This window comes from Hemibagrus wyckioides, unplaced genomic scaffold, assembly GCF_019097595.1.
Source record: "Hemibagrus wyckioides isolate EC202008001 unplaced genomic scaffold, SWU_Hwy_1.0 Contig35, whole genome shotgun sequence".
NCBI lineage: Eukaryota > Metazoa > Chordata > Actinopteri > Siluriformes > Bagridae > Hemibagrus > Hemibagrus wyckioides.
In genome coordinates, this window is record NW_026690797.1 from 216758 (window position 1) to 225625 (window position 8868).

The window sequence follows — 8868 nt, forward strand, 5'->3', positions numbered from 1 at the left end:
CCTTATTTATTTTCCACTTCATTCATTCATTCATTCATTCATTCATTCAAACAATCACTCGCATATTCCATTAAAATACAATTATTATTCTATTTTCTTATGAAGAAACTTTTTTTTACATAAAGTTATTCATTTCGGAGGGTGTATGTTTCTAGAATGGACGGACTTCACGTAGCAGATATCATAGTCACATTTCTTGATGATACCAATCTCGTGATTATTCTTTTATTCGTGTATTTCGTTATTATTTTTAATTATTTTTCTTACTACTGCTACTTCTTCTACTATGATTCCTGTCCGTAACAGTCGTAGTAGTAGCATTTGCACTTATAACATGAGCGTCTTAGATGCTCCAACAAACAATTGGATGTTGCAGGTTTGTTCAGATTGTGTACAGTGTTCTTTATTTCTAGATATGTTCTGAAGTTTCCAATTCAAGCACTTGTGTAAAATCCCCTTTGATAGACTCGTCTAGCAAATGCTGTAAACGCAGAGAGAGAGAGAGAGAGAGAGAGAGCGCGCACGCACTCACGCGCTCTCTCACTCGCTCGCGTTGGAAGCCGGCCCCACTCTCCAGATCAGCTGGTGGCGGTAATGCGTCCAACTCCTGAACAAAGAAGAAGAGAGCAGACATGTGGCTCTTGTAGTTGTTGCGGCATTTAAATTGTTGCTCTGAATTGTTTTTAACGAAGTAATAATTGAAGCAAGAGAAGTATTTGTGGATGAAGTGGTAATAGCCTGTTCAAAGACACCTTACTTTCTCTCGCAGCAATCTTCTGTCTTATGTCAAGTGTTTTTTTGATGTGGCATGAAAATAAAGCAAGAAGCTGAGATGCAGCGTGCAACGTGCCTGTTTAAATATTTTGTCAAATTAAGCAGAGTAAGATGTCATTAAGTGTTAGTAATCCCAAGAGGTGGAGAGGCGCGTGTGGGTTGCAGGTGGTGAGACAGAAAGTTTGATATGGATGAAGCGGTTGTTCTCTCCACCCAACAGCAAACTGAGACGCGAATGAGTGACTTTAAAATAAATAAAATAAAAAAAGAAAAGAAAAGGAACGGAGTCATCTACATCGTACACTATAAAGAGCCCTCATTGAAACTGCTTTCTCGCTAACGGCCATACCACCCTGAGAACGCCCGATCTCGGAAGCTAAGGAGGGTCGGGCCTGGTTAGTACTTGGATGGGAGACCGCCTGGGAATACCCGGTGCTGTAAGCTTTTTCACCGTCAAAAGTCTCTACTGCAACTTTTCAAACTCAAAAACACCTTCAACTTGCATTCATTTATTACTACACAGAGATCACACACAGAGACACATCTGACAAAATCAACAAGCAATCAATCACCTCGACACAAATTCATGCTCAAATCACAGAATTATCCCTACCTTATTCATTTTCCACTTCATTCATTCATTCATTCATTCATTCATTCATTCATTCATTCATTCATTCAAACAATCACTCGCATATTCCTTTAAACTACAATTATTATTCTATTTTCTTATAAAGAAACTTTTTTTTACAGAAAGTTATTTATTTCGGAGGCTGTATGTTTCTAGAATGGACGGACTTCACGTAGCAGATATCATAGTCACTTTTTTTTACATAAAGTTATTTATTTCGGAGGGTGTATGTTTCTAGAATGGACGGACTTCACGTAGCAGATATCATAGTCACATTTCTTGATGATACCAATCTCGTGATTATTCTTTTATTCGTGAATTTCGTTATTATTTTTAATTATTTTTCTTACTACTGCTACTACTACTACTATGATTCCTGTCCGTAACAGTCGTAGTAGTAGCATTTGCACTTATAACATGAGCGTCTTAGATGCTCCAACAAACAATTGGATGTTGCAGGTTTGTTCAGATTGTGTAGTGTTCTTTATTTCTAGATATGTTCTGAAGTTTCCAATTCAAGCACTTGTGTAAAATCCCCTTTGATAGACTCGTCTAGCAAATGCTGTAAACGCAGAGAGAGAGAGAGAGAGAGAGAGAGAGAAAGAGAGAGAGAGAAAGAGAGAGAGAGAGAGAGAGACAGAGAGAGCGCACGCACTCACGCGCTCTCTCACTCGCTCGCGTTGGAAGCCGGCCCCACTCTCCAGATCAGCTGGTGGCGGTAATGCGTCCAACTCCTGAACAAAGAAGAAGAGAGCAGACATGTGGCTCTTGTAGTTGTTGCGGCATTTAAATTGTTGCTCTGAATTGTTTTTAACGAAGTAATAATTGAAGCAAGAAAAGTTTTTGTGGATGAAGTGGTAATAGCCTGTTCAAAGACACCTTACTTTCTCTCGCAGCAATCTGCTGTGTTATGTCAAGTGTTTTATTGATGTGGCATGAAAAGAAAGCAAGAAGCTAAGATGCAGCGTGCAACGTGCCTGTTTAAATATTTTGTCAAATTAAGCAGAGTAAGATGTCATTAAGTGTTAGTAATCCCAAGAGGTGGAGAGGCGCGTGTGGGTTGCAGGTGGTGAGACAGAAAGTTTGATATGGATGAAGCGGTTGTTCTCTCCACCCAACAGCAAACTGAGACGCGAATGAGTGACTTTAAAATAAATCAAATAAAAAAAGAAAAGAAAAGAAACGGAGTCATCTACATCGTACACTATAAAGAGCCCTTATTGAAACTGTTCTCTCGCTTACGGCCATACCACCCTGAGAACGCCCGATCTCGTCCGATCTCGGAAGCTAAGCAGGGTCGGGCCTGGTTAGTACTTGGATGGGAGACCGCCTGGGAATACCAGGTGCTGTAAGCTTTTTCACCGTCAAAAGTCTCTACTGCAACTTTTCAAACTCAAAAACACCTTCAACTTGCATTCATTTATTACTACACAGAGATCACACACAGAGACACATGTGACAAAATCAACAAGCAATCAATCACCTCGACACAAATTCATGCTCAAATCACTGAATTATCCCTACCTTATTTATTTTCCACTTCTTCATTCATTCATTCATTCATTCATTCATTCATTCATTCATTCAAACAGTCACTCGCATATTCCTTTAAACTACAATTATTATTCTATTTTCTAATTTAGAAACTTTTTTTTACATAAAGTTATTTATTTCGGAGGCTGTATGTTTCTAGAATGGACGGACTTCACGTAGCAGATATCATAGTCACATTTCTTGATGATACCAATCTCGTGATTATTCTTTTATTCGTGTATTTCGTTATTATTTTTAATTATTTTTCTTACTACTGCTACTACTACTACTATGATTCCTGTCCGTAACAGTCGTAGTAGTAGCATTTGCACTTATCACATGAGCGTCTTAGATGCTCCAACAAACAATTGGATGTTGCAGGTTTGTTCAGATTGTGTACAGTGTTCTTTATTTCTAGATATGTTCTGAAGTTTCCAATTCAAGCACTTGTGTAAAATCCCCTTTGATAGACTCGTCTAGCAAATGCCGTAAACGCAGAGAGAGAGAGAGAGAGAGAGAGAGAGCGCACGCACTCACGCGCTCTCTCACTGGCTCGCGTTGGAAGCCGGCCCCTCTCTCCAGTTCAGCTGGTGGCGGTAATGCGTCCAACTCCTGAACAAAGAAGAAGAGAGCAGACATGTGGCTCTTGTAGTTGTTGCGGCATTTAAATTGTTGCTCTGAATTGTTTTTAACGAAGTAATAATTGAAGCAAGAAAAGTATATGTGGATGAAGTGGTAATAGCCTGTTCAAAGACACCTTACTTTCTCTCGCAGCAATCTGCTGTATGTCAAGTGTTTTATTGATGTGGCATGAAAATAAAGCAAGAAGCTAAGATGCAGCGTGCAACGTGCCTGTTTAAATATTTTGTCAAATTAAGCAGAGTAAGATGTCATTAAGTGTTAGTAATCCCAAGAGGTGGAGAGGCGCGTGTGGGTTGCAGGTGGTGAGACAGAAAGTTTGATATGGATGAAGCGGTTGTTCTCTCCACCCAACAGCAAACTGAGACGCGAATGAGTGACTTTAAAATAAATCAAATAAAAAAAGAAAAGAAACGGAGTCATCTACATCGTACACTATAAAGAGCCCTTATTGAAAGTGCTCTCTCGCTTACGGCCATACCACCCTGAGAACGCCCGATCTCGTCCGATCTCGGAAGCTAAGCAGGGTCGGGCCTGGTTAGTACTTGGATGGGAGACCGCCTGGGAATACCAGGTGCTGTAAGCTTTTTCACCGTCAAAAGTCTCTACTGCAACTTTTCAAACTCAAAAACACCTTCAACTTGCATTCATTTATTACTACACAGAGATCACACACAGAGACACATGTGACAAAATCAACAAGCAATCAATCACCTCGACACAAATTCATGCTCAAATCACAGAATTATCCCTACCTTATTTATTTTCCACTCATTCATTCATTCATTCATTCATTCAAACAATCACTCGCATATTCCATTAAAATACAATTATTATTCTATTTTCTTATGAAGAAACTTTTTTTTACATAAAGTTATTCATTTCGGAGGGTGTATGTTTCTAGAATGGACGGACTTCACGTAGCAGATATCATAGTCACATTTCTTGATGATACCAATCTCGTGATTATTCTTTTATTCGTGTATTTCGTTATTATTTTTAATTATTTTTCTTACTACTGCTACTTCTTCTACTATGATTCCTGTCCGTAACAGTCGTAGTAGTAGCATTTGCACTTATAACATGAGCGTCTTAGATGCTCCAACAAACAATTGGATGTTGCAGGTTTGTTCAGATTGTGTACAGTGTTCTTTATTTCTAGATATGTTCTGAAGTTTCCAATTCAAGCACTTGTGTAAAATCCCCTTTGATAGACTCGTCTAGCAAATGCTGTAAACGCAGAGAGAGAGAGAGAGAGAGAGAGAGAGCGCGCACGCACTCACGCGCTCTCTCACTCGCTCGCGTTGGAAGCCGGCCCCACTCTCCAGATCAGCTGGTGGCGGTAATGCGTCCAACTCCTGAACAAAGAAGAAGAGAGCAGACATGTGGCTCTTGTAGTTGTTGCGGCATTTAAATTGTTGCTCTGAATTGTTTTTAACGAAGTAATAATTGAAGCAAGAGAAGTATTTGTGGATGAAGTGGTAATAGCCTGTTCAAAGACACCTTACTTTCTCTCGCAGCAATCTTCTGTCTTATGTCAAGTGTTTTATTGATGTGGCATGAAAATAAAGCAAGAAGCTGAGATGCAGCGTGCAACGTGCCTGTTTAAATATTTTGTCAAATTAAGCAGAGTAAGATGTCATTAAGTGTTAGTAATCCCAAGAGGTGGAGAGGCGCGTGTGGGTTGCAGGTGGTGAGACAGAAAGTTTGATATGGATGAAGCGGTTGTTCTCTCCACCCAACAGCAAACTGAGACGCGAATGAGTGACTTTAAAATAAATCAAATAAAAAAAGAAAAGAAAAGGAACGGAGTCATCTACATCGTACACTATAAAGAGCCCTCATTGAAACTGCTTTCTCGCTAACGGCCATACCACCCTGAGAACGCCCGATCTCGGAAGCTAAGGAGGGTCGGGCCTGGTTAGTACTTGGATGGGAGACCGCCTGGGAATACCCGGTGCTGTAAGCTTTTTCACCGTCAAAAGTCTCTACTGCAACTTTTCAAACTCAAAAACACCTTCAACTTGCATTCATTTATTACTACACAGAGATCACACACAGAGACACATCTGACAAAATCAACAAGCAATCAATCACCTCGACACAAATTCATGCTCAAATCACAGAATTATCCCTACCTTATTCATTTTCCACTTCATTCATTCATTCATTCATTCATTCATTCAAACAATCACTCGCATATTCCTTTAAACTACAATTATTATTCTATTTTCTTATAAAGAAACTTTTTTTTACAGAAAGTTATTTATTTCGGAGGCTGTATGTTTCTAGAATGGACGGACTTCACGTAGCAGATATCATAGTCACTTTTTTTTACATAAAGTTATTTATTTCGGAGGGTGTATGTTTCTAGAATGGACGGACTTCACGTAGCAGATATCATAGTCACATTTCTTGATGATACCAATCTCGTGATTATTCTTTTATTCGTGAATTTCGTTATTATTTTTAATTATTTTTCTTACTACTGCTACTACTACTACTATGATTCCTGTCCGTAACAGTCGTAGTAGTAGCATTTGCACTTATAACATGAGCGTCTTAGATGCTCCAACAAACAATTGGATGTTGCAGGTTTGTTCAGATTGTGTAGTGTTCTTTATTTCTAGATATGTTCTGAAGTTTCCAATTCAAGCACTTGTGTAAAATCCCCTTTGATAGACTCGTCTAGCAAATGCTGTAAACGCAGAGAGAGAGAGAGAGAGAGAGAGAGAGAGAGAGAGAGACAGAGAGAGCGCACGCACTCACGCGCTCTCTCACTCGCTCGCGTTGGAAGCCGGCCCCACTCTCCAGATCAGCTGGTGGCGGTAATGCGTCCAACTCCTGAACAAAGAAGAAGAGAGCAGACATGTGGCTCTTGTAGTTGTTGCGGCATTTAAATTGTTGCTCTGAATTGTTTTTAACGAAGTAATAATTGAAGCAAGAAAAGTTTTTGTGGATGAAGTGGTAATAGCCTGTTCAAAGACACCTTACTTTCTCTCGCAGCAATCTGCTGTGTTATGTCAAGTGTTTTATTGATGTGGCATGAAAAGAAAGCAAGAAGCTAAGATGCAGCGTGCAACGTGCCTGTTTAAATATTTTGTCAAATTAAGCAGAGTAAGATGTCATTAAGTGTTAGTAATCCCAAGAGGTGGAGAGGCGCGTGTGGGTTGCAGGTGGTGAGACAGAAAGTTTGATATGGATGAAGCGGTTGTTCTCTCCACCCAACAGCAAACTGAGACGCGAATGAGTGACTTTAAAATAAATCAAATAAAAAAAGAAAAGAAAAGAAACGGAGTCATCTACATCGTACACTATAAAGAGCCCTTATTGAAACTGTTCTCTCGCTTACGGCCATACCACCCTGAGAACGCCCGATCTCGTCCGATCTCGGAAGCTAAGCAGGGTCGGGCCTGGTTAGTACTTGGATGGGAGACCGCCTGGGAATACCAGGTGCTGTAAGCTTTTTCACCGTCAAAAGTCTCTACTGCAACTTTTCAAACTCAAAAACACCTTCAACTTGCATTCATTTATTACTACACAGAGATCACACACAGAGACACATGTGACAAAATCAACAAGCAATCAATCACCTCGACACAAATTCATGCTCAAATCACTGAATTATCCCTACCTTATTTATTTTCCACTTCATTCATTCATTCATTCATTCATTCATTCATTCATTCATTCAAACAGTCACTCGCATATTCCTTTAAACTACAATTATTATTCTATTTTCTAATTTAGAAACTTTTTTTTACATAAAGTTATTTATTTCGGAGGCTGTATGTTTCTAGAATGGACGGACTTCACGTAGCAGATATCATAGTCACATTTCTTGATGATACCAATCTCGTGATTATTCTTTTATTCGTGTATTTCGTTATTATTTTTAATTATTTTTCTTACTACTGCTACTACTACTACTATGATTCCTGTCCGTAACAGTCGTAGTAGTAGCATTTGCACTTATCACATGAGCGTCTTAGATGCTCCAACAAACAATTGGATGTTGCAGGTTTGTTCAGATTGTGTACAGTGTTCTTTATTTCTAGATATGTTCTGAAGTTTCCAATTCAAGCACTTGTGTAAAATCCCCTTTGATAGACTCGTCTAGCAAATGCCGTAAACGCAGAGAGAGAGAGAGAGAGAGAGAGAGAGAGCGCACGCACTCACGCGCTCTCTCACTGGCTCGCGTTGGAAGCCGGCCCCTCTCTCCAGTTCAGCTGGTGGCGGTAATGCGTCCAACTCCTGAACAAAGAAGAAGAGAGCAGACATGTGGCTCTTGTAGTTGTTGCGGCATTTAAATTGTTGCTCTGAATTGTTTTTAACGAAGTAATAATTGAAGCAAGAAAAGTATTTGTGGATGAAGTGGTAATAGCCTGTTCAAAGACACCTTACTTTCTCTCGCAGCAATCTTCTGTCTTATGTCAAGTGTTTTATTGATGTGGCATGAAAATAAAGCAAGAAGCTAAGATGCAGCGTGCAACGTGCCTGTTTAAATATTTTGTCAAATTAAGCAGAGTAAGATGTCATTAAGTGTTAGTAATCCCAAGAGGTGGAGAGGCGCGTGTGGGTTGCAGGTGGTGAGACAGAAAGTTTGATATGGATGAAGCGGTTGTTCTCTCCACCCAACAGCAAACTGAGACGCGAATGAGTGACTTTAAAATAAATCAAATAAAAAAAGAAAAGAAACGGAGTCATCTACATCGTACACTATAAAGAGCCCTTATTGAAAGTGCTCTCTCGCTTACGGCCATACCACCCTGAGAACGCCCGATCTCGTCCGATCTCGGAAGCTAAGCAGGGTCGGGCCTGGTTAGTACTTGGATGGGAGACCGCCTGGGAATACCAGGTGCTGTAAGCTTTTTCACCGTCAAAAGTCTCTACTGCAACTTTAGGCTTCAAACTCAAAAACACCTTCAACTTGCATTCATTTATTACTACACAGAGCTCACACACAGAGACACATGTGACAAAATCACCAACCAATCAATCCCACCTCGACACAGGAATTCAATGCTCAAATCACTGTGAATTATCCTACCTTATTTATTTTGCTTTGTTTCGACATTCATTCATTCATTCCATTCATTCATTCATTCATTCATTCATTTATTCATTCAAACTTAGTCACTTTCGCATATATCCTTTAAACTACAATTATTATTCTATTTTCCTAATTTAAAAAACTTTTTTTTACATAAAGTTATTTATTTAGGAGGAGCTGTATGTTTCTAGAATGGGACCGGACTTCACGTAGCAGATATCATAGTCACATTCCTTGA

At 39.6% G+C, this 8868-nt stretch overlaps 4 non-coding genes and 2 pseudogenes across 4 annotated transcripts; all 6 read left to right on the plus strand.

The window, feature by feature from the left end:
* Window positions 1-1109: 1109 nt before the first annotated feature.
* LOC131350434 (5S ribosomal RNA) lies at window positions 1110-1218 on the plus strand (annotated as a pseudogene).
* A 1423-nt stretch (window positions 1219-2641) lies between these two features.
* On the plus strand, window positions 2642-2760 carry LOC131350361 (5S ribosomal RNA). The gene has a single exon (XR_009204177.1). It is a non-coding gene; the product is annotated as a 5S ribosomal RNA (ribosomal RNA).
* A 1284-nt stretch (window positions 2761-4044) lies between these two features.
* Window positions 4045-4163, plus strand: LOC131350363 (5S ribosomal RNA). Its single transcript, XR_009204178.1, has one exon. It is a non-coding gene; the product is annotated as a 5S ribosomal RNA (ribosomal RNA).
* Window positions 4164-5437: 1274 nt separating this feature from the next.
* On the plus strand, window positions 5438-5546 carry LOC131350435 (5S ribosomal RNA; annotated as a pseudogene).
* Window positions 5547-6923: 1377 nt separating this feature from the next.
* On the plus strand, window positions 6924-7042 carry LOC131350364 (5S ribosomal RNA). Its single transcript, XR_009204179.1, has one exon. It is a non-coding gene; the product is annotated as a 5S ribosomal RNA (ribosomal RNA).
* A 1286-nt stretch (window positions 7043-8328) lies between these two features.
* LOC131350365 (5S ribosomal RNA) lies at window positions 8329-8447 on the plus strand. The gene has a single exon (XR_009204180.1). It is a non-coding gene; the product is annotated as a 5S ribosomal RNA (ribosomal RNA).
* Window positions 8448-8868: the final 421 nt, after the last annotated feature.